At 47.1% G+C, this 27,303-nt stretch overlaps 1 protein-coding gene across 5 annotated transcripts in view; it reads right to left on the bottom strand.

The window, feature by feature from the left end:
- The window catches only part of LOC132401189 (sialate:O-sulfotransferase 2-like), a 764,445-nt gene that overhangs the window by 439,653 nt on the left and 297,489 nt on the right, over window positions 1-27,303 (bottom strand). The gene's annotated exons all lie outside the window — the stretch shown is intronic.

The raw sequence follows: 27,303 nt of genomic DNA, 5'->3' as shown, positions 1-27,303 counted from the left end.
TTATCACGATGCTCTGTGTTCTCATTTCATGTCAGGGCATGCACTTTTCTCATTACTAACCTCAGTACAGGAGCCTGAAGAGACAGACTGAAAGTTTTAGGAACAACTTTTTCCCCTCCGCCATCAGACTCATGAACGGACATTAAACCCATGAACACCACCTCAGTATATTTGCTCTCTTTTTGCATGACGTATACGCTCAGTGTTGTCATCGGGGACACACTCTGACTCCGTGTCAGCTGCTGTAGAGAAACTATCGACATGGTGAAAGAAGCCCAGTCCTCACTGGTATCCCTAAGCAAGGCTCTCTCTGTCCATTACCAAGTATAGTGGATTCCGGTTCATTGGGACACATCCAGACCAACACATTTTCACCCAATTAAGCAACTGCCCCAATTAGCTGAAGCTTCATGGAAACCGTTTAAGAGGTATAAAAAATGACAAACTTCCATTTGACTGACAAACAAATAATGTATTTAAATGAAATACAGAACAAATTACAACACTGCCAGTACTGTTACAGTACTATAAAATTGTGCATTAGTTCCTAATAGTTACTGACGGAGGAATTAATCCAGTGTATGCCGCTGTGTTCTTTTCATTGATGGGTAAATGAACAAAATCCATGCAGACACCTAGTGCAGATAATGGACTGCCCTCATTGAATGCCCTCGAGGAATGCACCCTCCAAATCTTCTCTTTCGTTGTAACATTGTCAATACCTTCAAACTCTTCGTAGTTCCTAGAAGCAGCAAAATAATTTCAATTTCACTCCTGGCCATTTCTGGCATCTCCAAGCCTGAATGCTTGAAATCACAGTGAGCAAGACAGTTCTGAATTGTCTTATTGCTTATTTCTCGGCAACTATCAGTGACAAAAATCGCTGCTTTTTGAACACAAACACGTGTAACTGATGCTATTTAAAAACTGTTCACTTGAAGCACAAAATATTGTCTACCAGCCAGGCAAGTACATGTGGTTGACACTAGTTCAGCAAGTCTCCTGTCCCAATTTAGCGGCAAAGTGTCTCAAATAAATGAAGGGAATCCCGGCTATTTTCTCGATTAGGTTTTGCTCTTTAAGAGTTCTCCCAAATAAGCAGTTGCCCAGTTAAACGGAATCCATTGCACTGCAAACTGCCTGCACCAAGGCCCAGGACTGAGAGATAAGGTTTGTGCTAAAGCCGTGTGCAGCCTCTGCAAGTGTTCTCAGGGTCTCACACATTGCACAGAGTCTCCGTTCAAACCATGAACGATTGCTCAAGGGTTCAAGACAAAGAGGATGAGCTACTGTTAAATAATAGGAATAATATGACATATAATGAAAATGTATACTGAATTCTTCTGTATTTGAATTTTAAATAAATGAAATATGCATTGTGTTGAAATAAAACACACCTCACTTTTCCCTTTAGAGAGACTGACAGGACTTGCTATTTATAGTGCACATATATTTCCTATCACAACCGTTCTGGACTCAGAAAACATCCAGTTTGGAATTCTAACAGAAAAAGACTTTTAATTAATCTAATTAACATTCATAACCCATTAATCTGCTCAACCATTATGGCGTTCCAGGTTTTGAAAAGTAGGCTTCATGTTGTTTGAGCTATAAATATAGTGTGCCTCACACAGATTTTCCATGGCCTAGTTATTTCCCTGCCCTCTCGTTAGTCTCCCTGTCTAACGTAGATTAAACCTGCAGTGAAGAGAGGGGTTTCACTACAATGTATCCAATACTGCATGAAGGAACTTGCTCAGTCAAAAGTGGACAGAATTTGAAGATGAAAGATTATTTCGAATTGTAAGTTCAAATACACAGACTCTAGTCAAGATGGTGCCAGGTAATCAATTACTTCAGTTTTTCTACAGCTGCTGGTCCGTGTCACTTCCCTCGGAGACGCCATAGGTTCGAGTCACTGCCTCGGAGGGGCTGCTGTTCCGTGTCACTGACGTCGGAGACGCCATTGGTTCGAGTCACTTCCTCGGAGGGGCTGCTGGTCCGTGTCACTTCCCTCGGAGACGCCATTGGTTCGAGTCACTTCCTCGGAGGGGCTGCTGGTTCGAGTCACTTCCTCGGAGGGGCTGCTGGTCCGTGTCACTTCCCTCGGGGACGACATTGGTTCGAGTCACTTCCTCGGAGGGGCTGTTGGTCCGTGTCACTTCCCTCGGAGATGCCATAGGTTCGAGTCACTGCCTCGGAGGGGCTGCTGGTCTGTGTCACTTCCCTCGGAGACGCCATTGGTTCGAGTCACTTCCTCGGAGGGGCTGCTGGTCCGTGTCACTGACGTCGGAGACGCCATTGGTTCGAGTCACTTCCTCGGAGGGGCTGCTGGTCCGTGTCACTTCCCTCGGAGACGCCATTGGTTCGAGTCACTTCCTCGGAGACGCCATTGGTTCGAGTCACTTCCTCGGAGGGGCTGCTGGTCCGTGTCACTTCCCTCGGAGACGCCATTGGTTCGAGTCACTTCCTCGGAGGGGCTGCTGGTCCGTGTCACTTCCCTCGGGGACGACATTGGTTCGAGTCACTTACTCGGAGGGGCTGCTGGTCCGTGTCACTTCCCTCGGGGACGCCATTGGTTCGAGTTACTTCCTCGGAGGGGCTGCTGGTCCGTGTCACTTCCCTCGGGGACGCCATTGGTTCGAGTTACTTCCTCAGAGGGGCTGCTGGTCCATGTCACTTCCCTCGGGGACGACATAGGTTCGAGTCACTTCCTCGGAGGGGCTGCTGGTCTGTGTCACTTCCCTCGGGGACGCCATTGGTTCGAGTCACTTCCTCGGAGGGGCTGCTGGTCCGTGTCACTTCCCTCGGAGATGCCATAGGTTCGAGTCACTTCCTCGGAGGGGCTGCTGGTCCGTGTCACTGACGTCGGAGACACCATTGGTTCGAGTCACTTCCTCGGAGGGGCTGCTGGTCTGTGTCACTTCCGTCGGAGACGACATTGGTTCGAGTTACTTCCTCGGAGGGGCTGCTGGTCCGTGTCACATCCCTCGGAGACGCCATTGGTTCGAATTACTTCCTCGGAGGGGCTGCTGGTCCGTGTCACTTCCCTCGGAGAGGCCGCTGGTTCAAGTTGTTGCCCTCAGGGGGGCCATTGGTTTGTGTCCATAAGAGATAGGAGCAGAATTAGGCTATTTGGCCCATCGAGTCTGCTCTGCCAATCAATTATGGCTAATCCTTTTTTCCCTCCTCAGCCCCACTCCCTGTAACCATTCATGCCATGTCCAATCAAGAACCTATCAAGCTCTGCCTTAAATACACCCAATGATCTGGCCCTCATAGCTGCTTGTGTTAATAAATTCCACAAATTCACCAACTAAAGGCATTTTGCTGCATCACTTGTTTTAAATGGATGCCCCTCTATCCTGAGGCTGTGCCCACTTGTCCCAGAGTCCCCACCATGTGAAACATCCTTTCCACACCTTTTTGCACAAGGATTCCCAAGATGCTTTGCATCTCAGATTTTTGGATTTTCTCCTCATTTAGAAAATAATCCGTACATTTATTTCTTTTAGCAAAGTGTATGACCGCACATTTTCCAGCACTGTATTTCATTTTCCACTTTATTACCCATTCTCCTAACCTATTCAATTCCTTCTGAAACCTACCTGTTTCCTCAACATTACCTGGCCCTTGACCAATCTTCATATCATCGACAAACTTGGCAACAAAGCCATCTACTCCATCTTCTAATCACTGATATACAGCATAAAAGAAAGCGGTCTCAACTCCGACCCCTGCAGAACACCACTAGTCACCGGCAGCCAATAAGAAAAGGATCCTTTTATTCCCACTCACTTAACTCCTACCAAACAGCCAGTGCTCCAACCACGGCAATAACGTTTCTGTAATACTTAACTTGGCTCTTAACTTGGTAAGCAGCCTCAGGTATGGCACCTTGGCAAAGGCCTTCTGAAAGTCCAAATATACAACATCCCTTTATCTATCCGACTTGTAATCTCCTCAAAGAATTCCAACAGGTTCGTCAGGCAAGATTTTCCCTTAAGGAAACCATACAGACTTTGTCCTACCTTGACCTGTACCACCAAGTACTCCAAAACGTCATCCTTCACAACTGACTCCAACATCTTCCCAACCACTGAGGTCAGGCTAACCAGTCTTTAATTTCCTTTCTGCTGCCTTCCTCCTTTTGTATAGAGTGGAGTGACATTTGCAATTTTCTAGTCCTCTGGCATCATGCCACAGTCCGATGATTTTTGAAAGATCATTTCTAACGCAACCACAATGTCTACCGCTACCTCTTTCTGAACTCTAGGGTACAGTTGGTCCGGGTGACTTGTGCATCCTTAGGTCTTCAGCTTTTTGAGCACTCTCTCCCTTGTAATAATAACTGCAATCACTTCTCTTCCTTCACACCCTTCAACGTCTGGCACACGGCTAGCACCCTGACGTCACCTCTCTCAGTGAGGCCACCGGGTCTCGATGTTCTCGCAGATGCTATCGAAATTCTGAGGTCTGTGGATTGGACTGTGTTCACACTGGCCTCTTTCATTTCAATGTGGGGTTTTTTTTATGTTCTCACTCATTCTTTCTTGTTGTGGATTGGTGGGCGGCAGGCTTTGGGTGATCTGTTAGGTTTTGTGCAAGGGAGGGGTTGGGGGTGTTTGGAGTTTGCGAGTTTTTCTTTCTATTTCTTTCCATGTGGTGGTGGTGGGGGGGGGGGGGTGGGGTTGATGTTTTCCTTCCACTGCTTCTATGGATTTCTGTATTCTACGACCAGCAGGAACGGGCAAATTTCAGTTGTTTTCTGTATACATACTTTGACCATAAAATAAACCTTTGAACATTGATTTCTGAGCTGTCACAGGACTGAAAAATGGAAAGCTGTAAGTGGAATGTGGAGCATCTGTCTCCTTTACATCTGAAATTAGGAAGAGCTGGTCCAGCCCATTTGATCATCAGTTCATACACCACAGTGGACATTCATCCACAACCAGACCTTCTGTCTTCTTCCCTCTCCCATCAGGCAGAAGCCTGGAAATACAATCAAAGCTCAGAGTTCAGAGAACAATTATTATCAAAGTGTGTATACTTGATACAACCCTGAGATTCGTCTCCTAACAGGCAGCCACTAAACAAAGTAACCTCAAAAGAACCCAATATTAAATAACTTCACACACCCAATGCACAGAGGGAGAAAAACAAACAAATCGTGCAAACAATACAAGTTAGCGAGCAGCATTCAGAACTGAAGTTTTATGAGAAGCACGAAGCCAGGCATCACGGCAGCTGGAGCAGGCCACTGCCCAGTTCACCTCGGAGTGTCGTAAACGAGCAGAACCAGCCCTCGCCCCGCCTCTCGTCCTGACACCGTCAATCTGGCCTCGTGCTTAAGTCGTCATCCCTCGCTCTCAGAGCGCCCTGGGAGCCGAAGCCCACTGCCACAATTCAGCCCGTACCGTCCTTCCCGCTTCACCTCTGTGCTTACATCAATCGGACATCGGGACTTGCTTTTGCTCTCGGGGATGCCACAACTCTGCCTTGACCCCGGCTCTGCTTGCCTGTTCCTCCGCAAGCACCGCTTCCCTGTGGAATCTCTGGTGCTCCCCGTGAGGAGTTTGCACGTTCTCCCTCTGACCGCATGGGTAACTCCTGTATCCTCCCATGTGCCCAGGTAGGTTAACTGGTATTTGTAAAATATCCACAAGCACAAGAGATTCTGCAGATGCTGGAAATCCAGACCAACAGATACAAAATGCTGAATGAACTCAGCAGGTCAGGCAGCACCCATGGAGAGGAATGAAGAGTCACTGTTTCGGACCGAGACCCTTCCTCAGGTCTAATCCTGATGAAGGTCACAGCCTGAAACGTCGACTCTTTATTTCTTTCCATGGATGCTTCCTGACCTGCTGAGTTCCTCCAGCAATCTGTCTCCAAGCTGTCCTTAATGTAGGTGGCTGGTTGGAGAATTAGGGAAAGGGAATGGAGGTGAGAGAGGAACAAGACTGGATTAGAGTCATTGGGGGTGTGGTGGTCAACACTATCACAGTGGGCTGAAGGGTCTGTCTTGGTGCTGTTGTGCCTGTGACTGGAGTAAGATGCAGGTCACCGACTACAGCTGGGATAAATGGGAAATTAGCACCCTGGGGACTGTGTGCTCCTGGGGCAACCAGCCAGTGGTACGAGGAATACAGATAGAGTGAGTGATTACAGGCCTTTTCCTCTCAGGCTGGGTGAGACTAGAACTACATGTGGAGGGGGAAAGGTGCAATATTTAAGGGGAATCTGAGGGGGAGCTTGGGTACTGCACCGTACTGCTGCTGCAAAACAACATATTTCACAATATACACCCGTGATCATAAACCTGATTTGTGAAATACTGCACTCAGAGGGTAGTGTGACTGTGGAAGTGGTTCAACTGCAAGATTGAAGAGAAGATTGGAGAGGATCCGAGAGGTATGGAGGTCCAGGCGCAGGTAGGTGGGACGAGACAGAAAACCAGGGTGGCAAGGCCTAGATGGGCTGAAGGGTCTGTTTCGGTGCTGTAGTGCTCTATGACTTGTCCCTTTGGATCCTTGCACCAACCGTGAAGGGTGGGCTTTTGACCCAAACGTTTCGGTGCTGTGATCAGCATCACAGTAACTCCCAACCATCTCCCACTCTCACCGCAGTCTGGGAGACAGAAAATCAGTGTGCCGGAATTCTTACTGCTAATTCAAATTCAATCTCAATCCATAACTATGTTCAGGAATGTGCTGAAGGTTTCCTTGAAGAAATGCAACATTCTCTTGTGACTCATGGAACCCCTGGGCCATGATGCATATATCTCCCTCTCTCCCTCCCCCTCTCCCCACATCTCTCTCTCTCTCTCTCTGTGATTGTGAAGGCACTGACAGTCTCAACTGTCTTCACTTCCTCAATGAAGACAAAATATGGCTCACTGCATCCTTTGAGGTTGCTGAACTGGACAGAGATTTAACTAGAACATAGAACCTTACCAGACAGTACAGGCCCTTCAGCCCATGATGTTCTGCTGACTTTTTAACCTCCTCTAAGATCAATCTACCTCTTCACTCCTACATAGCCCTCCATTAGTGTGGAGATGCTGTAATGCATTGTCCACGATCTACCTCTTCTCTCCTACATAGCCCTCCATTAGTGTGAAATACTGTAATGCATTGTACACGATCTACCCCTTCTCTCCTACATAGCCCTCCATTAGTGTGGAGATGCTGTAATGCATTGTACACGATCTACCCCTTCTCTCCTACATAACCCTCCATTAGTGTGGAGATGCTGTAATGCATTGTCCACGATCTACCCCTTCTCTCCTACATAACCCTCCAACAGTGTGAAATACTGTAAGGCATTATACACAACCAGTCGTAGAAGCTCTCCTCCTGAAGAACTGATGTTTGCATTAATACAACTTCGATTTCTTTATAATTTCTCAAGAGGTCACAGCATCTGTTTCACACTGTGACAGTGTAAAACCAAAAATAACAAGAACACTTACAAAATAAAATGACCCTTACCGAGCTTCATTCCTGACAAAAGAATACCGGACCTGCTTTTCTGAAGTTAAGAACAAAATAATGTTCTATCGAACAGAGCATTGAGCACAGTACAGGCCCTTCAGCCCACAATATCATGCTGACCTTTTTACCAATTCTACAGTCAATCGAACCCTTCCCCTCATAGTCTTCTGGTTTTCTTTCATCCACAAAATTCTGTATGTCCCTAAAGTACCAGCCTCGAGCATGACCCCCAGGAGTATGTTCCTTGCACTTACTGTGTAAAAACCTATCTGACATACACTCTTATACTTCGTCCAGTCAGTTTTACAAGAATGTCTTAGCCATTTCTGCCCTGGGGGAAAGTCTCTGGCTGTCCACTCATCTACGTCTCTTATCATTTTACACACCTCTTTCAAGTCACTTCCTGTATCTCTGTATAAACCCGTCCAGATTGCTCAACAGTTCATGGCCCATAAACACCCCCTCACTATTCCTCTTTTATTTGATATGTTATTGTAACTTAAATAATTTCTTATGTCTTGTACCGAACTGCTGCCACAAAACAACAAATTACACAACACTTGTCAGTGATTCTGAATCTGATTGGACAGCCAGGCGGTCAGACGTACCTGAAGTTCAAGAAGAGCAAGGTAGGCAGTCACCTAGGGCTGCCCTCATTAGGGGCCTGCAGTTTGCCCACCAGGAGCACATTGGCGTCGATGCTGTCATCATCCACCTGCTGAATAGAGTCTATTCTCATTTGGATAAGCAGGGTAGCACGACAAGGATCATATTTTTGATTTCTCAAGTGCCTTCAATACCGTACAGCCGTCATTGCTGGGGGAAAAGCTCAGTTCAATGCAGTTGGCATTTCCATTGTATCCAGATAACGGACTACCTGACTGGCAGAACACAGTCTGTGCAGCTTCAGAGCTGTGTGTCAGACAAGGCTAAAGCGGTACTGGGGCCCCACAGGGGACTGTATTGGCTCCCTTCCTGTTTACCCTGTGTACCTCAGATTTTAGATACAACACCGAGTTACGTTATCTGCAGAAATTCTCTGATGACTCAGCAATAGTTGGGTGTATAAAGGGAGGACGGGAGGCTGAATACAGGGCCCTGGTGGAGGACTCTGTCAGATGGTGCAAGCTGAATCATCTGCAGCTCAACGTCAGTAAGACAAAGGAGATGGTGATGGTCTTTAGGAAGACTAAGCCTACATGCTCCCTGTTACTATTGATCGTGAGGACATGGACGAGGTGAGGACCTACAACTACCTAAAGGTGCACCTGGATGACAGACTTGAGTGGAGCACCAACACGAGGGCTGTGTACATGAAGGACCAGAACTTCCTGGGGAGACTGAGGTCCTTTGGAGTATGCAGGCCTCTCCTTCACATGTCCTACCAGTCTGTTATCGCCAGTACAATCTTCTATGTGGCGGTGTGCTGGGGCAATGGCATCAACACGGGTGATGCCAACAGGCTCAATAAACTGATTAGAAAGGCTGGCTCTGTTGTAGGAGTCAGACTGGACACACTGGAGGCTGTGGTAGAACAAAGGACCTGACGAAAAATCCTGGCACTTCTGGACAATGTATCTCATCCTCTGCATACCACCTTGGCTGAACAGAGGAGCTCTTTTAGCAATAGATTAAGACAACTGGGCTGCTCCAAAGATGCAATATGACGTCATTCTTACCCTCGGCCATAGGCTCTATAATAAGTCAACCTGTAGCTGATGACCTCCTCCTGTTAAGACTGTTTGAGGAAATTTATTTTTAATCCTTCTACTTCTCTTCTAATATTTATATCTGTGCACTTGTAATGCTACTGTGACACTGTAATTTGGGATTAATAAAGTATCTATCTGTATCCCAGAGCCAGTTTGGTGGCTACAAACAGTTCCTGGCCACACATCAGACTTTTCATCCTTCCTTAACTTCTTGATACAATGGACAACCCACTGGTGGCACAGGAAAAACCACAGCAAGTTAGGGAAGCTTCCAGAAAATTATTATTTTCTGTCGCTTTAGTTGGCTTAGTGCAGGGCTTCTGTTTAGCACCACTGATAATGTAATAGTTCCAACAGGTCATAGGTCCAAGTGGCACAGGGACTGTCAAACCTTGCTTCAAATTTCTGGGACAGGTCTGAAGGTAGAAGAGACGTAAACAAGGAATAGATTTCTGATCAAAAAGCAACAGAACCTGGGCCTCTGTACCTCCCTCCACAATTGGATCCTCGACTTCCTGACTGGAAGACCACAGTCTCTGCAGATTAGTGATAACACCTCCCCCTCTCTGACGATCAACACTGGCACACCTCTGGAGTGTGTGCTTAGCCCACTGCTCTACTCTCTGTATACACATGACTGTGTGGCTAGGCAGAGCTCAAATAACATCTATAAATTTGCTGATGATACAACCATTGTTGGTAGAATCTCAGATGGAGATGAGAGGGCGTACAGGATCGCGATATACCAGCCAGCTGAGGGGTGTCACAGCAACAACCTTGCACTCAACGTCAGTAAGACCAAACAGATGATTGTGGACTGGAAATGGTAAATCGAGGGAACACAAACCAATCTTCAGAGGGATTAGAAGCAGGGAGACTGAGCAATTTAAAGTTCCCGATTGTCAATATTACTGAGGACCTAACCTGGTCAAAAACATATTGATGCAGTTATAAAGAAGGCATGACAGCAACTATACTTCATTAGGAGTTTGAGGAGGTTGGTTTGTCACTCAAAAATTTCTACAGATGTTATCGTGTATTGCGTTGAACTGCTGCTGCCAAGTGAACAAACTTCTCCACACATGCCGATGATAATAAACCTGATTCGGAGTCTGAATATCAAGGAAAGATGCTTTAGGCGAATCGTTGCTTAAGATCTTTGAAAGGCGGAATAATTTCTGTTCTTTAAATAAAGCTGTTATGTTTTGTAACCTCAAAATATTAAACTAATTCAAAGGAAGACATGAGTCCAAAGCGAGGGTCTAACTTTGCGTTCGTCTTAAGCGAGGTGCAAACATTTCACCTGGTAGAATGATGTTGTATGCAATTAACACAGTTTTCCAGAAAACCTGCAATTAATTATTGAAACGAACAGTAGTGCTTAATCAACCAATACATACACAAGATTATTCAAAATTTACTTAAATAGTAAATAAACAACAAGATTTTTTTTCCCTGTCAACCAGGGATATGGATGTTGTGAAGCTTTCCTCCACTATTTCGCTTGCATGCTAATTACTACTAATTATTTTTGTTAAAAGTTGCCAGAATTCCTCCCCAGGCACATATGTTCTTGATGCATTTTGCTGGCACAGGGCTGTGCATCTGGGAAAGATCATTGAGTAAGTAAGAGTCAAACAAGTTTCTGCAGCATGTCAGTGAGGTCAAGGTGGTGAGGCCGCCGGTCAGTGAGGTCACGGCAGTGACATAGCTGGTCAGCGAGGTCACGGCAGTGACACGGCCGGTCAGTGAAGTCATGGCAGTGACACGGCTGGTCAGTGAGGTCACGGCAGTGACATGGTTGGTCAGTAAGGTCATGGCGGTGAAGCGGCCAGTCAGTGAGGTCACGGCAGTGACATAGCTGGTCAGTGAGGTCACAGCGGTGAGGCGGTCGGTCAGTGAGGTCACGGCAGTGACATAGCTGGTCAGTGAGGTCACGGCGGTGAGGCGGTCAGTCAGTGAAGTCATGGCAGTAACATAGCTGGTCAGTGAGGACACAGCGGTGAGGCGGTCAGTCAGTGAGGACACGGCGGTGAGGCGGTCAGTCAGTGAAGTCACGGCAGTGAGGCGGTCAGTCAGTGAGGTCACGGCAGTGACATAGCTGGTCAGTGAGGTCACGGCGGTGAGGCGGTCAGTCAGTGAGGTCACGGCGGTGAGGCGGTCAGTCAGTGAAGTCATGGCAGTGACATAGCTGGTCAGTGAGGACACAGCGGTGAGGCGGTCAGTCAGTGAGGACACGGCGGTGAGGCGGTCAGTCAGTGAGGTCACGGCAGTGACATAGCTGGTCAGTGAGGTCACGGCGGTGAGGCGGTCAGTCAGTGAGGTCACGGCGGTGAGGCGGTCAGTCAGTGAAGTCACGGCAGTGAGGCGGTCAGTCAGTGAGGTCACGGCAGTGACATAGCTGGTCAGTGAGGTCACGGCGGTGAGACGGTCAGTCAGTGAGGTCACGGAGGTGGAACGGTCAGTCAGTGAGGTCACGGCGGTGAGACGGTCAGTCAGTGAGGTCACGGCAGTGAGGCGGTCAGTCAGTGAGGACACGGCGGTGAGGCGGTCAGTCAGTGAAGTCACGGCAGTGAGGCGGTCAGTCAGTGAGGTCACGGCAGTGACATAGTTGGTCAGTGAGGTCACGGCGGTGGAACGGTCAGTCAGTGAGGTCACGGCGGTGAGACGGTCAGTCAGTGAGGTCACGGTGGTGATATAGCTGGTCAGTGAGGTCACAGCGGTGAGGCGGTCAGTCAGTGAAGTCACGGCGGTGAGGCGGTCAGTCAGTGCGGTCACGATGGTGAGACGGTCAGTCAGTGAGTTCGCGGTGGTGGTGCAGGGGATGGTTTCAGATCAATGTAATGACTTTTTGCGCATGGCCGATGTAACTTCAGTACCCTGTCTCAACAAAATGCTGCAGTTGATGAAAATCTAAAATAAAAACTGAAATAGTTGGAACTAAACTCAACAAACTCAGAATTTCAAACCCAGCACTAACACACTTGACAAACCATAGCACCATCAGAGTGGTCAGAGACACAGCCTGTAAAACTAAACACAAACTCAGAATTTCAAACCCCATCGCTTACATATACAAGCTAAACACTTCACAAAAACAGAAATACAATCCAACAGACACAAGCTGGAAACTTAACCAAATCGCATCTTCATTTTCTCAAACTGAAATTCGATCACGGTTCAAACTAAAACCCTTGCTAACTCTGGGGATAGCAAAGTCCTGGTAACGTGGCAGTTACCACCTGTGATCTTGCAAGCATAACCGAGATTCAATTCCCACCACTGTCTGCAACGGCACAGCAGTGAGCGTCGCACTCTTACAGAGCCAGGGACTTGGATTCAGTCATTTCCACCGCTGTCCGTAAGGAGTTTGCATGTTCAACCAGAGGTTTCCTCCGAATACTCCAGTTTCCTCCCACACTCAAAAGACAAATGGTCACAAAATGTACTCAGTATAAACTCACACTCAGCACAAACTCGTACTCCATACAAACTCGCACTCCATATCATCCACACTGAACACTATCTGACAAGTCTAATTGTCATTACAAGGACGTAATTTAACTGCAGGATTATCATAAACTGTAATAGTGATTTTATGGTCATTAACAACGCAGCTTGCAGATCAGAATAGGTCCACATGAATGCAAATGAGGTCCAAAACAATATAACTGTGTCTCAATCCAGTGCACACAGAGAAACAATATAACTGAATCACAGTCCATCTCCAGTGTATACAGAAAGAATATAACTGAATCACAGTCCATCTCCAGTGTATACAGAGAAACAATATAACTGAATCACAGTCTATCTCCAGTGTATACAGAAAGAATATAACTGAATCACAGTCCATCTCCAGTGTATACAGAAAGAATATAACTGAATCACAGTCCATCTCCAGTGTATACAGAAAGAATATAACTGAATCACAGTCCATCTCCAGTGTATACAGAGAAACAATATAACTGAATCACAGTCTATCTCCAGTGTATACAGAAAGAATATAACTGAATCACAGTCCATCTCCAGAGTATACAGAAAGAATATAACTGAATCACAGTCCATCTCCAGTATACAGAAAGAATATAACTGAATCACAGTCCATCTCCAGTGTATACAGAAAGAATATAACTGAATCACAGTCCATCTCCAGTATACAGAAAGAATATAACTGAATCACAAACCATCTCCAGTGCACGCATTGCGAACAATATAAATGAATCACAAACCATCTCCAGTGCACGCATTGCAAACAATATAAATGAATCACAAACCATCTCCAGTGCACACACAGAAAAGAACCCAACCTGCGGTTATATTGCACAGATAATCCAGTGTTGGGAGGTAGTCAATTGCAAAGCAGAGGTTTGGAAAGGATTTGGAAGTTGTTACCACGTACAAAGGAAGAAAGGAATTAAATCGATGTGTTCAGGGGGATGGTGTTCAAATCTGTGGTGTGATCCTCACAATCGCTGGGATCTACAGGGCTGGGAGGAGCAACAGAAACACAGAAGTGAAATCTGTATTTAAAGCTGGAGGAACACTGCAGGTCTGGCAGATTCTGCAGAGGGAAATGGACAGTCAAAGTTTGGGAGCAAAATCCTTCATCCAGACTGGAAGAGTTGAGGGACGATGCCCGATATAATGCGCTGAGGGAAAAGGCTGGGGCACGATTGGTAGTGGATGTGAGGGGGAGTGACAGGGAGATGGAGGAGGGGAGATTGGGAACAGCGACAGAGCTTGGAAGATGAAAGATGGAGGGAACAAGGGGCTATAGATGGTGGAATCTGATGGGAGAGGAAAGTGAAACATAGAACAAAGGCCCAGTTTCTTTAATCCATCCACCATCATCCTGTCCTGTCAGGTTCCACAATCAAAAGTCATTTGTGAACTCCACCAATCACCTCCCTGCCTACCTGTCACTATTTCCACTCTAATACATTTATATATACACATATTTACTTCATGTAATTGAATATTTTTTCAGACATCTGCCCTCAACTCTCAGTCCAGGTGAAGGGTTTTGACCCAATTCGTTGACAATATATTTCCCACTGCAGATGGGACTTGACCTGCTGAGTTTCTCGAACGTCTTGTGTGTTAATCCCAACAAGATAGTGAGAGGATGAGAGATCCAGCCATCACCCTCCGCCCATTCTCCCCCTATGAAAGGATGGTCAGGTGACAGAGCGATTGCATTCTACCCCTATGAAAGGAAGGTCAGGTGACAGAGTGATTGCATTCTACCCCTATGAAAGGAAGGTCAGGTGACAGAGTGATTCCATTCTACCCCAATGAAAGGAAGGTCAGGTGACAGAGCGATTGCATTCTACCCCTATGAAAGGAAGATCAGGTGACAGAGTGATTGCATTCTACCCCTATGAAAGGAAGGTCAGGTGACAGAGTGATTCCATTCTACCCCAATGAAAGGAAGGTCAGGTGACAGAGCGATTGCATTCTACCCCTATGAAAGGATGGTCAGGTGACAGAGTGATTGCATTCTACCCCTATGAAAGGAAGGTCAGGTGACAGAGTGATTGCATTCTACCCCTATGAAAGGAAGTTCAGGTGACAGAGCGATTGCATTCTACCCCTATGAAAGGAAGGTCAGGTGACAGAGTGATTCCATTCTACCCCAATGAAAGGAAGGTCAGGTGACAGAGTGATTGCATTCTACCCCTATGAAAGGAACGTCAGGTGACAGAGTGATTCCATTCTACCCCTATGAAAGGAAGGTCAGGTGACAGAGTGATTGCATTCTACCCCTATGAAAGGAAGGCCAGGTGACATTGTGATTGCATTCTACCCCTATGAGAGGAAGGTCAGGTGAGAGAGCGATTGCATTCTACCCCTATGAAAGGAAGGTCAGGTGACAGAGCGATTGCATTCTACCCCTATGAGAGGAAGGTCAGGTGACATTGTGATTGCATTCTACCCCTATGAGAGGAAGGTCAGGTGAGGGAGCGATTGCATTCTACCCCTATGAAAGGAAGGTCAGGTGACAGAGCGATTGCATTCTACCCCTATGAAAGGAAGGTCAGCTGACAGAGTGATTCCATTCTCCCCCTATGAAAGGAAGGTCAGCTGACAGAGCGATTGCATTATACCCCTATGAAAGGAAGGCCAGGTGACAGAGTGATTGCATTCTACCCCTATGAAAGGAATGTCAGGTGACAGAGTGATTGCATTCTACCCCTATGAAAGGATGGTCAGGTGACAGAGCGATTGCATTCTACCCCTATGAAAGGAATGTCAGGTGACAGAGCGATTGCATTCTACCCCTATGAAAGGATGGTCAGGTGACAGAGTGATTGCATTCTACCCCTATGAGAGGAAGGTCAGGTGACAGAGAGATACCATTCTACCCCTATGAAAGGAAGGTCAGGTGAGAGAGCGATTGCATTCTACCCCTATGAAAGGAAGGTCAGCTGACAGAGCGATTGCATTATACCCCTATGAAAGGAAGGCCAGGTGACAGAGTGATTGCATTCTACCCCTATGAAAGGAATGTCAGGTGACAGAGCGATTGCATTCTACCCCTATGAAAGGATGGTCAGGTGACAGAGTGATTGCATTCTACCCCTATGAGAGGAAGGTCAGGTGACAGAGAGATACCATTCTACCCCTATGAAAGGAAGGTCAGGTGAGAGAGCGATTGCATTCTACCCCTATGAAAGAATGGTCAGGTGACAGAGCGATTGCATTCTACCCCTATGAAAGGAAGGTCAGGTGACAGAGCGATTGCATTCTACCCCTATGAGAGGAAGGTCAGGTGACAGAGCGATTGCATTCTACCCCTATGAAAGGAAGGTCAGGTGACAGAGTGATTGCATTCTACCCCTATGAGAGGAAGGTCAGGTGAAAGAGTGATTGCATTCTACCCCTATGAAAGAAAGGTCAGCTGACAGACCGAATGCATTCTACCCCTATGAAAGGAAGGTCAGGTGACAAACTGCATTCTACCCCTATGAGGGGAAGGTCAGGTGACAGAGTGATTGCATTCTACCCCTATGAAAGGAAGGTCAGGTGACAGAGTGATTCCATTCTACCCCTATGAAAGAAAGGTCAGCTGACAGAGCGATTGCATTATACCCCTATGAAAGGAAGGCCAGGTGACAGAGTGATTGCATTCTACCCCTATGAAAGGAAGGCCAGGTGACAGAGTGATTGCATTCTACCCCTATGAAAGGATGGTCAGGTGACAGAGTGATTGCATTCTACCCCTATGAGAGGAAGGTCAGGTGACAGAGAGATACCATTCTACCCCTATGAAAGGAAGGTCAGGTGAGAGAGCGATTGCATTCTACCCCTATTAAAGGATGGTCAGGTGACAGAGCGATTGCATTCTACCCCTATGAAAGGAAGGTCAGGTGACAGAGCGATTGCATTCTACCCCTATGAAAGGAAGGTCAGGTGACAGAGTGATTGCATTCTACCCCTATGAGAGGAAGGTCAGGTGAAAGAGTGATTGCATTCTACCCCTATGAAAGAAAGGTCAGCTGACAGACCGAATGCATTCTACCCCTATGAAAGGAAGGTCAGGTGACAAACTGCATTCTACCCCTATGAGGGGAAGGTCAGGTGACAGAGTGATTGCATTCTACCCCTATGAAAGGAAGGTCAGGTGACAGAGTGATTCCATTCTACCCCTATGAAAGGAAGGTCAGCTGACAGAGCGATTGCATTATACCCCTATGAAAGGAAGGCCAGGTGACAGAGTGATTGCATTCTACCCCTATGAAAGGAAGGCCAGGTGACAGAGTGATTGCATTCTACCCCTATGAAAGGATGGTCAGGTGACAGAGTGATTGCATTCTACCCCTATGAGAGGAAGGTCAGGTGACAGAGAGATACCATTCTACCCCTATGAAAGGAAGGTCAGCTGACAGAGCGATTGCATTATACCCCTATGAAAGGAAGGCCAGGTGACAGAGTGATTGCATTCTACCCCTATGAAAGGAATGTCAGGTGACAGAGCGATTGCATTCTACCCCTATGAAAGGATGGTCAGGTGACAGAGTGATTGCATTCTACCGCTATGAGAGGAAGGTCAGGTGACAGAGAGATACCATTCTACCCCTATGAAAGGAAGGTCAGGTGAGAGAGCGATTGCATTCTACCCCTATGAAAGAATGGTCAGGTGACAGAGCGATTGCATTCTACCCCTATGAAAGGAAGGTCAGGTGACAGAGCGATTGCATTCTACCCCTATGAGAGGAAGGTCAGGTGACAGAGCGATTGCATTCTACCCCTATGAAAGGAAGGTCAGGTGACAGAGTGATTGCATTCTACCCCTATGAGAGGAAGGTCAGGTGAAAGAGTGATTGCATTCTACCCCTATGAAAGAAAGGTCAGCTGACAGACCGAATGCATTCTACCCCTATGAAAGGAAGGTCAGGTGACAAACTGCATTCTACCCCTATGAGGGGAAGGTCAGGTGACAGAGTGATTGCATTCTACCCCTATGAAAGGAAGGTCAGGTGACAGAGTGATTCCATTCTACCCCTATGAAAGGAAGGTCAGCTGACAGAGCGATTGCATTATACCCCTATGAAAGGAAGGCCAGGTGACAGAGTGATTGCATTCTACCCCTATGAAAGGAAGGCCAGGTGACAGAGTGATTGCATTCTACCCCTATGAAAGGATGGTCAGGTGACAGAGTGATTGCATTCTACCCCTATGAGAGGAAGGTCAGGTGACAGAGAGATACCATTCTACCCCTATGAAAGGAAGGTCAGGTGAGAGAGCGATTGCATTCTACCCCTATTAAAGGATGGTCAGGTGACAGAGCGATTGCATTCTACCCCTATGAAAGGAAGGTCAGGTGACAGAGCGATTGCATTCTACCCCTATGAAAGGAAGGTCAGGTGACAGAGTGATTGCATTCTACCCCTATCAAAGGAAGGTCAGGTGACAGAGTGATTGCATTCTACCCCTATAAAAGGAAGGTCAGGTGACAGAGTGATGCATTCTACCCCTATGAAAGGAAGGTCAGGTGACAGAGTGATTGCATTCTACCCCTATGAAAGGAAGGTCAGGTGACAGAGCGATTGCATTCTACCCCTATGAAAGGAAGGTCAGGTGTCAGAGCGATTGCATTCTACCCCTATGAAAGGAAGGTCAGGTGACAGAGTGATTGCATTCTACCCCTATGAAAGGAAGGTCAGGTGACAGAGTGATTGCATTCTTCCCCTATGAAAGGAAGGCCAGGTGACAGAGCGATTGCATTCTACCCCTATGAAAGGATGGTCAGGTGAAAGAGTGATTGCATTCTACCCCTATGAAAGAAAGGTCAGCTGACAGACCGAATGCATTCTACCCCTATGTAAGGAAGGCCAGGTGACAGAGCGATTGCATTCTACCCCAATGAAAGGAAGGTCAGGTGACAGAGTGATTCCATTCTAGCCCTATGAAAGGAAGGTCAGGTGACAGAGCGTTTGCATTCTACCCCTATGAGAGGAAGGTCAGGTGACAGAGTGACTGCATTCTACCCCTATGAAAGGATGGTCAGGTGACAGAGTGATTGCATTCTACCCCTATGAGAGGAAGGTCAGGTGACAGAGAGATACCATTCTACCCCTATGAAAGGAAGGTCAGGTGAGAGAGCGATTGCATTCTACCCCTATTAAAGGATGGTCAGGTAACAGAGCGATTGCATTCTACCCCTATGAAAGGAAGGTCAGGTGACAGAGCGATTGCATTCTACCCCTATGAAAGGAAGGTCAGCTGACATTGTGATTGCATTCTACCCCTATGAGAGGAAGGTCAGGTGAGAGAGCGATTGCATTCTACCCCTATGAAAGGAAGGTCAGGTGACAGAGCGATTGCATTCTACCCCTATGAAAGGAAGGTCAGCTGACAGAGCGATTGCATTATACCCCTATGAAAGGAAGGCCAGGTGACAGAGTGATTGCATTCTACCCCTATGAAAGGAATGTCAGGTGACAGAGTGATTGCATTCTACCCCTATGAAAGGATGGTCAGGTGACAGAGCGATTGCATTCTACCCCTATGAAAGGAATGTCAGGTGACAGAGCGATTGCATTCTACCCCTATGAAAGGATGGTCAGGTGACAGAGTGATTGCATTCTACCCCTATGAGAGGAAGGTCAGGTGACAGAGAGATACCATTCTACCCCTATGAAAGGAAGGTCAGGTGAGAGAGCGATTGCATTCTACCCCTATGAAAGGATGGTCAGGTGACAGAGTGATTGCATTCTACCCCTATGAGAGGAAGGTCAGGTGACAGAGAGATACCATTCTACCCCTATGAAAGGAAGGTCAGCTGACAGAGCGATTGCATTATACCCCTATGAAAGGAAGGCCAGGTGACAGAGTGATTGCATTCTACCCCTATGAAAGGAATGTCAGGTGACAGAGCGATTGCATTCTACCCCTATGAAAGGATGGTCAGGTGACAGAGTGATTGCATTCTACCGCTATGAGAGGAAGGTCAGGTGACAGAGAGATACCATTCTACCCCTATGAAAGGAAGGTCAGGTGAGAGAGCGATTGCATTCTACCCCTATGAAAGAATGGTCAGGTGACAGAGCGATTGCATTCTACCCCTATGAAAGGAAGGTCAGGTGACAGAGCGATTGCATTCTACCCCTATGAGAGGAAGGTCAGGTGACAGAGCGATTGCATTCTACCCCTATGAAAGGAAGGTCAGGTGACAGAGTGATTGCATTCTACCCCTATGAGAGGAAGGTCAGGTGAAAGAGTGATTGCATTCTACCCCTATGAAAGAAAGGTCAGCTGACAGACCGAATGCATTCTACCCCTATGAAAGGAAGGTCAGGTGACAAACTGCATTCTACCCCTATGAGGGGAAGGTCAGGTGACAGAGTGATTGCATTCTACCCCTATGAAAGGAAGGTCAGGTGACAGAGTGATTCCATTCTACCCCTATGAAAGGAAGGTCAGCTGACAGAGCGATTGCATTATACCCCTATGAAAGGAAGGCCAGGTGACAGAGTGATTGCATTCTACCCCTATGAAAGGAAGGCCAGGTGACAGAGTGATTGCATTCTACCCCTATGAAAGGATGGTCAGGTGACAGAGTGATTGCATTCTACCCCTATGAGAGGAAGGTCAGGTGACAGAGAGATACCATTCTACCCCTATGAAAGGAAGGTCAGGTGAGAGAGCAATTGCATTCTACCCCTATTAAAGGATGGTCAGGTGACAGAGCGATTGCATTCTACCCCTATGAAAGGAAGGTCAGGTGACAGAGCGATTGCATTCTACCCCTATGAAAGGAAGGTCAGGTGACAGAGTGATTGCATTCTACCCCTATCAAAGGAAGGTCAGGTGACAGAGTGATTGCATTCTACCCCTATGAAAGGAAGGTCAGGTGTCAGAGCGATTGCATTCTACCCCTATGAAAGGAAGGTCAGGTGACAGAGTGATTGCATTCTACCCCTATGAAAGGAAGGTCAGGTGACAGAGTGATTGCATTCTTCCCCTATGAAAGGAAGGCCAGGTGACAGAGCGATTGCATTCTACCCCTATGAAAGGATGGTCAGGTGAAAGAGTGATTGCATTCTACCCCTATGAAAGAAAGGTCAGCTGACAGACCGAATGCATTCTACCCCTATGTAAGGAAGGCCAGGTGACAGAGCGATTGCATTCTACCCCAATGAAAGGAAGGTCAGGTGACAGAGTGATTCCATTCTAGCCCTATGAAAGGAAGGTCAGGTGACAGAGCGTTTGCATTCTACCCCTATGAGAGGAAGGTCAGGTGACAGAGTGACTGCATTCTACCCCTATGAAAGGATGGTCAGGTGACAGAGTGATTGCATTCTACCCCTATGAGAGGAAGGTCAGGTGACAGAGAGATACCATTCTACCCCTATGAAAGGAAGGTCAGGTGAGAGAGCGATTGCATTCTACCCCTATTAAAGGATGGTCAGGTAACAGAGCGATTGCATTCTACCCCTATGAAAGGAAGGTCAGGTGACAGAGCGATTGCATTCTACCCCTATGAAAGGAAGGTCAGCTGACAGAGTGATTGCATTCTACCCCTATGAAAGGAAGGTCAGGTGACAGAGCGATTGCATTCTACCCCTATGAAAGGAAGATCAGGTGACAGAGCGATTGCATTCTACCCCTATGAAAGGAAGGTCAGCTGACAGAGTGATTGCATTCTACCCCTATGAAAGGAAGGTCAGGTGACAGAGCGATTGCATTCTACCCCTATGAAAGGAAGGTCAGGTGACAGAGTGATTCCATTCTACCCCTATGAAAGGAAGGTCAGGTTACAGAGTGATTGCATTCTACCCCTATCAAAGGAAGGTCAGGTGACAGAGTGATTCCATTCTACCCCTATTAAAGGATGGTCAGGTGACAGAGCGATTGCATTCTACCCCTATGAGAGGAAGGTCAGGTGACAGAGCGATTGCATTCTACCCCTATGAAAGGAAGGTCAGGTGACAGAGTGATTGCATTCTACCCCTATGAAAGGAAGGTCAGGTGACAGAGTGATTCCATTCTACCCCTATGAAAGGAAGGTCAGGTGACAGAGTGATTGCATTCTACCCCTATGAAAGGAAGGTCAGGTGTCAGAGTGATTGCATTCTACCCGTATCAAAGGAAGGTCAGGTGACAGAGTGATTGCATTCTACCCCTATAAAAGGAAGGTCAGGTGACAGAGTGATTGCATTCTACCCCTATGAGAGGAAGGTCAGGTGACAGAGCGATTGCATTCTACCCCTATGAAAGGAAGGCCAGGTGACAGAGTGATTGCATTCTACCCCTATTAAAGGAAGGTCAGGTGACAGAGCGATTGCATTCTACCCCTATGAAAGGAAGGTCAGCTGTCAGAGTGATTCCATTCTACCCCAATGAAAGGAAGGTCAGGTGACAGAGTGATTGCATTCTACCCCTATGAAAGGAACGTCAGGTGACAGAGTGATTCCATTCTACCCCTATGAAAGGAAGGTCAGGTGACAGAGTGATTGCATTCTACCCCTATGAAAGGAAGGCCAGGTGACATTGTGATTGCATTCTACCCCTATGAGAGGAAGGTCAGGTGAGAGAGCGATTGCATTCTACCCCTATGAAAGGAAGGTCAGGTGACAGAGCGATTGCATTCTACCCCTATGAGAGGAAGGTCAGGTGACATTGTGATTGCATTCTACCCCTATGAGAGGAAGGTCAGGTGAGAGAGCGATTGCATTCTACCCCTATGAAAGGAAGGTCAGGTGACAGAGCGATTGCATTCTACCCCTATGAAAGGAAGGTCAGCTGACAGAGTGATTCCATTCTCCCCCTATGAAAGGAAGGTCAGCTGACAGAGCGATTGCATTATACCCCTATGAAAGGAAGGCCAGGTGACAGAGTGATTGCATTCTACCCCTATGAAAGGAATGTCAGGTGACAGAGTGATTGCATTCTACCCCTATGAAAGGATGGTCAGGTGACAGAGCGATTGCATTCTACCCCTATGAAAGGAATGTCAGGTGACAGAGCGATTGCATTCTACCCCTATGAAAGGATGGTCAGGTGACAGAGTGATTGCATTCTACCCCTATGAGAGGAAGGTCAGGTGACAGAGAGATACCATTCTACCCCTATGAAAGGAAGGTCAGGTGAGAGAGCGATTGCATTCTACCCCTATGAAAGGATGGTCAGGTGACAGAGTGATTGCATTCTACCCCTATGAGAGGAAGGTCAGGTGACAGAGAGATACCATTCTACCCCTATGAAAGGAAGGTCAGCTGACAGAGCGATTGCATTATACCCCTATGAAAGGAAGGCCAGGTGACAGAGTGATTGCATTCTACCCCTATGAAAGGAATGTCAGGTGACAGAGCGATTGCATTCTACCCCTATGAAAGGATGGTCAGGTTACAGAGTGATTGCATTCTACCCCTATGAGAGGAAGGTCAGGTGACAGAGAGATACCATTCTACCCCTATGAAAGGAAGGTCAGGTGAGAGAGCGATTGCATTCTACCCCTATGAAAGAATGGTCAGGTGACAGAGCGATTGCATTCTACCCCTATGAAAGGAAGGTCAGGTGACAGAGCGATTGCATTCTACCCCTATGAGAGGAAGGTCAGGTGACAGAGCGATTGCATTCTACCCCTATGAAAGGAAGGTCAGGTGACAGAGTGATTGCATTCTACCCCTATGAGAGGAAGGTCAGGTGAAAGAGTGATTGCATTCTACCCCTATGAAAGAAAGGTCAGCTGACAGACCGAATGCATTCTACCCCTATGAAAGGAAGGTCAGGTGACAAACTGCATTCTACCCCTATGAGGGGAAGGTCAGGTGACAGAGTGATTGCATTCTACCCCTATGAAAGGAAGGTCAGGTGACAGAGTGATTCCATTCTACCCCTATGAAAGGAAGGTCAGCTGACAGAGCGATTGCATTATACCCCTATGAAAGGAAGGCCAGGTGACAGAGTGATTGCATTCTACCCCTATGAAAGGAAGGCCAGGTGACAGAGTGATTGCATTCTACCCCTATGAAAGGATGGTCAGGTGACAGAGTGATTGCATTCTACCCCTATGAGAGGAAGGTCAGGTGACAGAGAGATACCATTCTACCCCTATGAAAGGAAGGTCAGGTGAGAGAGCGATTGCATTCTACCCCTATTAAAGGATGGTCAGGTGACAGAGCGATTGCATTCTACCCCTATGAAAGGAAGGTCAGGTGACAGAGCGATTGCATTCTACCCCTATGAAAGGAAGGTCAGGTGACAGAGTGATTGCATTCTACCCCTATCAAAGGAAGGTCAGGTGACAGAGTGATTCCATTCTACCCCTATTAAAGGAAGGTCAGGTGACAGAGCGATTGCATTCTACCCCTATGAGAGGAAGGTCAGGTGACAGAGCGATTGCATTCTACCCCTATGAAAGGAAGGTCAGGTGTCAGAGTGATTGCATTCTACCCCTATCAAAGGAAGGTCAGGTGACAGAGTGATTGCATTCTACCCCTATAAAAGGAAGGTCAGGTGACAGAGTGATGCATTCTACCCCTATGAAAGGAAGGTCAGGTGACAGAGTGATTGCATTCTACCCCTATGAAAGGAAGGTCAGGTGACAGAGCGATTGCATTCTACCCCTATGAAAGGAAGGTCAGGTGTCAGAGCGATTGCATTCTACCCCTATGAAAGGAAGGTCAGGTGACAGAGCGATTGCATTCTACCCCTATGAAAGAAAGGTCAGCTGACAGACCGAATGCATTCTACCCCTATGTAAGGAAGGCCAGGTGACAGAGCGATTGCATTCTACCCCAATGAAAGGAAGGTCAGGTGACAGAGTGATTCCATTCTAGCCCTATGAAAGGAAGGTCAGGTGACAGAGCGTTTGCATTCTACCCCTATGAGAGGAAGGTCAGGTGACAGAGTCACTGCATTCTACCCCTATGAAAGGATGGTCAGGTGACAGAGTGATTGCATTCTACCCCTATGAGAGGAAGGCCAGGTGACAGAGAGATACCATTCTACCCCTATGAAAGGAAGGTCAGGTGAGAGAGCGATTGCATTCTACCCCTATTAAAGGATGGTCAGGTAACAGAGCGATTGCATTCTACCCCTATGAAAGGAAGGTCAGGTGACAGAGCGATTGCATTCTACCCCTATGAAAGGAAGGTCAGGTGACAGAGTGATTGCATTCTACCCCTATGAAAGGAAGGTCAGGTGACAGAGCGATTGCATTCTATTCCTATGAAAGGAAGATCAGGTGACAGAGTGATTGCATTCTACCCCTATGAAAGGAAGGTCAGGTGACAGAGTGATTGCATTCTACCCCTATGAAAGGAAGGTCAGGTTACAGAGTGATTGCATTCTACCCCTATCAAAGGAAGGTCAGGTGACAGAGTGATTCCATTCTACCCCTATTAAAGGATGGTCAGGTGACAGAGCGATTGCATTCTACCCCTATGAGAGGAAGGTCAGGTGACAGAGCGATTGCATTCTACCCCTATGAAAGGAAGGTCAGGTGACAGAGTGATTGCATTCTACCCCTATGAAAGGAAGGTCAGGTGACAGAGTGATTCCATTCTACCACAATGAAAGGAAGGTCAGGTGACAGAGTGATTGCATTCTACCCCTATGAAAGGAAGGTCAGGTGACAGAGTGATTGCATTCTACCCCTATGAGAGGAAGGTCAGGTGACAGAGCGATTGCATTCTACCCCTATGAAAGGAAGGCCAGGTGACAGAGTGATTGCATTCTACCCCTATTAAAGGAAGGTCAGGTGACAGAGCGATTGCATTCTACCCCTATGAAAGGAAGGTCAGGTGTAAGAGCGATTGCATTCTACCCCTATGAAAGGAAGGTCAGGTGACAGAGTGACTGCATTCTACCCCTATGAAAGGATGGTCAGGTGACAGAGTGATTGCATTCTACCCCTATGAGAGGAAGGTCAGGTGACAGAGAGATACCATTCTACCCCTATGAAAGGAAGGTCAGGTGAGAGAGCGATTGCATTCTACCCCTATTAAAGGATGGTCAGGTGACAGAGCGATTGCATTCTACCCCTATGAAAGGAAGGTCAGGTGACAGAGCGATTGCATTCTACCCCTATGAAAGGAAGGTCAGGTTACAGAGTGATTGCATTCTACCCCTATGAAAGGAAGGTCAGGTGACAGAGCGATTGCATTCTACCCCTATGAAAGGAAGGCCAGGTGACAGAGTGATTGCATTCTACCCCTATTAAAGGAAGGTCAGGTGACAGAGCGATTGCATTCTACCCCTATGAAAGGAAGGTCAGGTGTCAGAGCGATTGCATTCTACCCCTATGAAAGGAAGGTCAGGTGACAGAGTGATTGCATTCTACCCCAATGAAAGAAGGTCAGGTGACAGAGTGATTGCATTCTTCCCCTATGAAAGGAAGGCCAGGTGACAGAGCGATTGCATTCTACCCCTATGAAAGGATGGTCAGGTGAAAGAGTGATTGCATTCTACCCCTATGAAAGAAAGGTCAGCTGACAGACCGAATGCATTCTACCCCTATGAAAGGAAGGCCAGGTGACAGAGCGATTGCATTCTACCCCAATGAAAGGAAGGTCAGGTGACAGAGCGATTGCATTCTACCCCTATGAAAGGATGGTCAGGTGACAGAGTGATTGCATTCTACCCCTATGAGACGAAGGTCAGGTGACAGAGAGATACCATTCTGCCCCTATGAAAGGAAGGTCAGGTGAGAGAGCGATTGCATTCTACCCCTATTAAAGGATGGTCAGGTGACAGAGCGATTGCATTCTACCCCTATGAAAGGAAGGTCAGGTGACAGAGTGATTGCATTCTACCCCTATCAAAGGAAGGTCAGGTGACAGAGTGATTCCATTCTACCCCTATTAAAGGAAGGTCAGGTGACAGAGTGATTGCATTCTACCCCTATGAGACGAAGGTCAGGTGACAGAGAGATACCATTCTGCCCCTATGAAAGGAAGGTCAGGTGAGAGAGCGATTGCATTCTACCCCTATTAAAGGATGGTCAGGTGACAGAGCGATTGCATTCTACCCCTATGAAAGGAAGGTCAGGTGACAGAGCGATTGCATTCTACCCCTATGAAAGGAAGGTCAGGTGACAGAGTGATTGCATTCTACCCCTATGAAAGGAAGGTCAGGTGACAGAGTGATTCCATTCTACCCCTATGAAAGGAAGGTCAGGTGACAGAGTGATTGCATTCTACCCCTATGAAAGGAAGGTCAGGTGTCAGAGTGATTGCATTCTACCCGTATCAAAGGAAGGTCAGGTGACAGAGTGATTGCATTCTACCCCTATAAAAGGAAGGTCAGGTGACAGAGTGATTGCATTCTACCCCTATGAGAGGAAGGTCAGGTGACAGAGCGATTGCATTCTACCCCTATGAAAGGAAGGCCAGGTGACAGAGTGATTGCATTCTACCCCTATTAAAGGAAGGTCAGGTGACAGAGCGATTGCATTCTACCCCTATGAAAGGAAGGTCAGCTGTCAGAGCGATTGCATTCTACCCCTATGAAAGGAAGGTCAGGTGACAGAGTGACTGCATTCTACCCCTATGAAAGGATGGTCAGGTGACAGAGTGATTGCATTCTACCCCTATGAGAGGAAGGTCAGGTGACAGAGAGATACCATTCTACCCCTATGAAAG

This window comes from Hypanus sabinus, chromosome 10 (assembly GCF_030144855.1).
Source record: "Hypanus sabinus isolate sHypSab1 chromosome 10, sHypSab1.hap1, whole genome shotgun sequence".
Taxonomy (NCBI): Eukaryota; Metazoa; Chordata; class Chondrichthyes; order Myliobatiformes; family Dasyatidae; genus Hypanus; species Hypanus sabinus.
The sequence above is the reverse complement of the archived record's forward strand: the minus strand, read 5'-3'. Positions and strand labels throughout refer to the sequence as shown.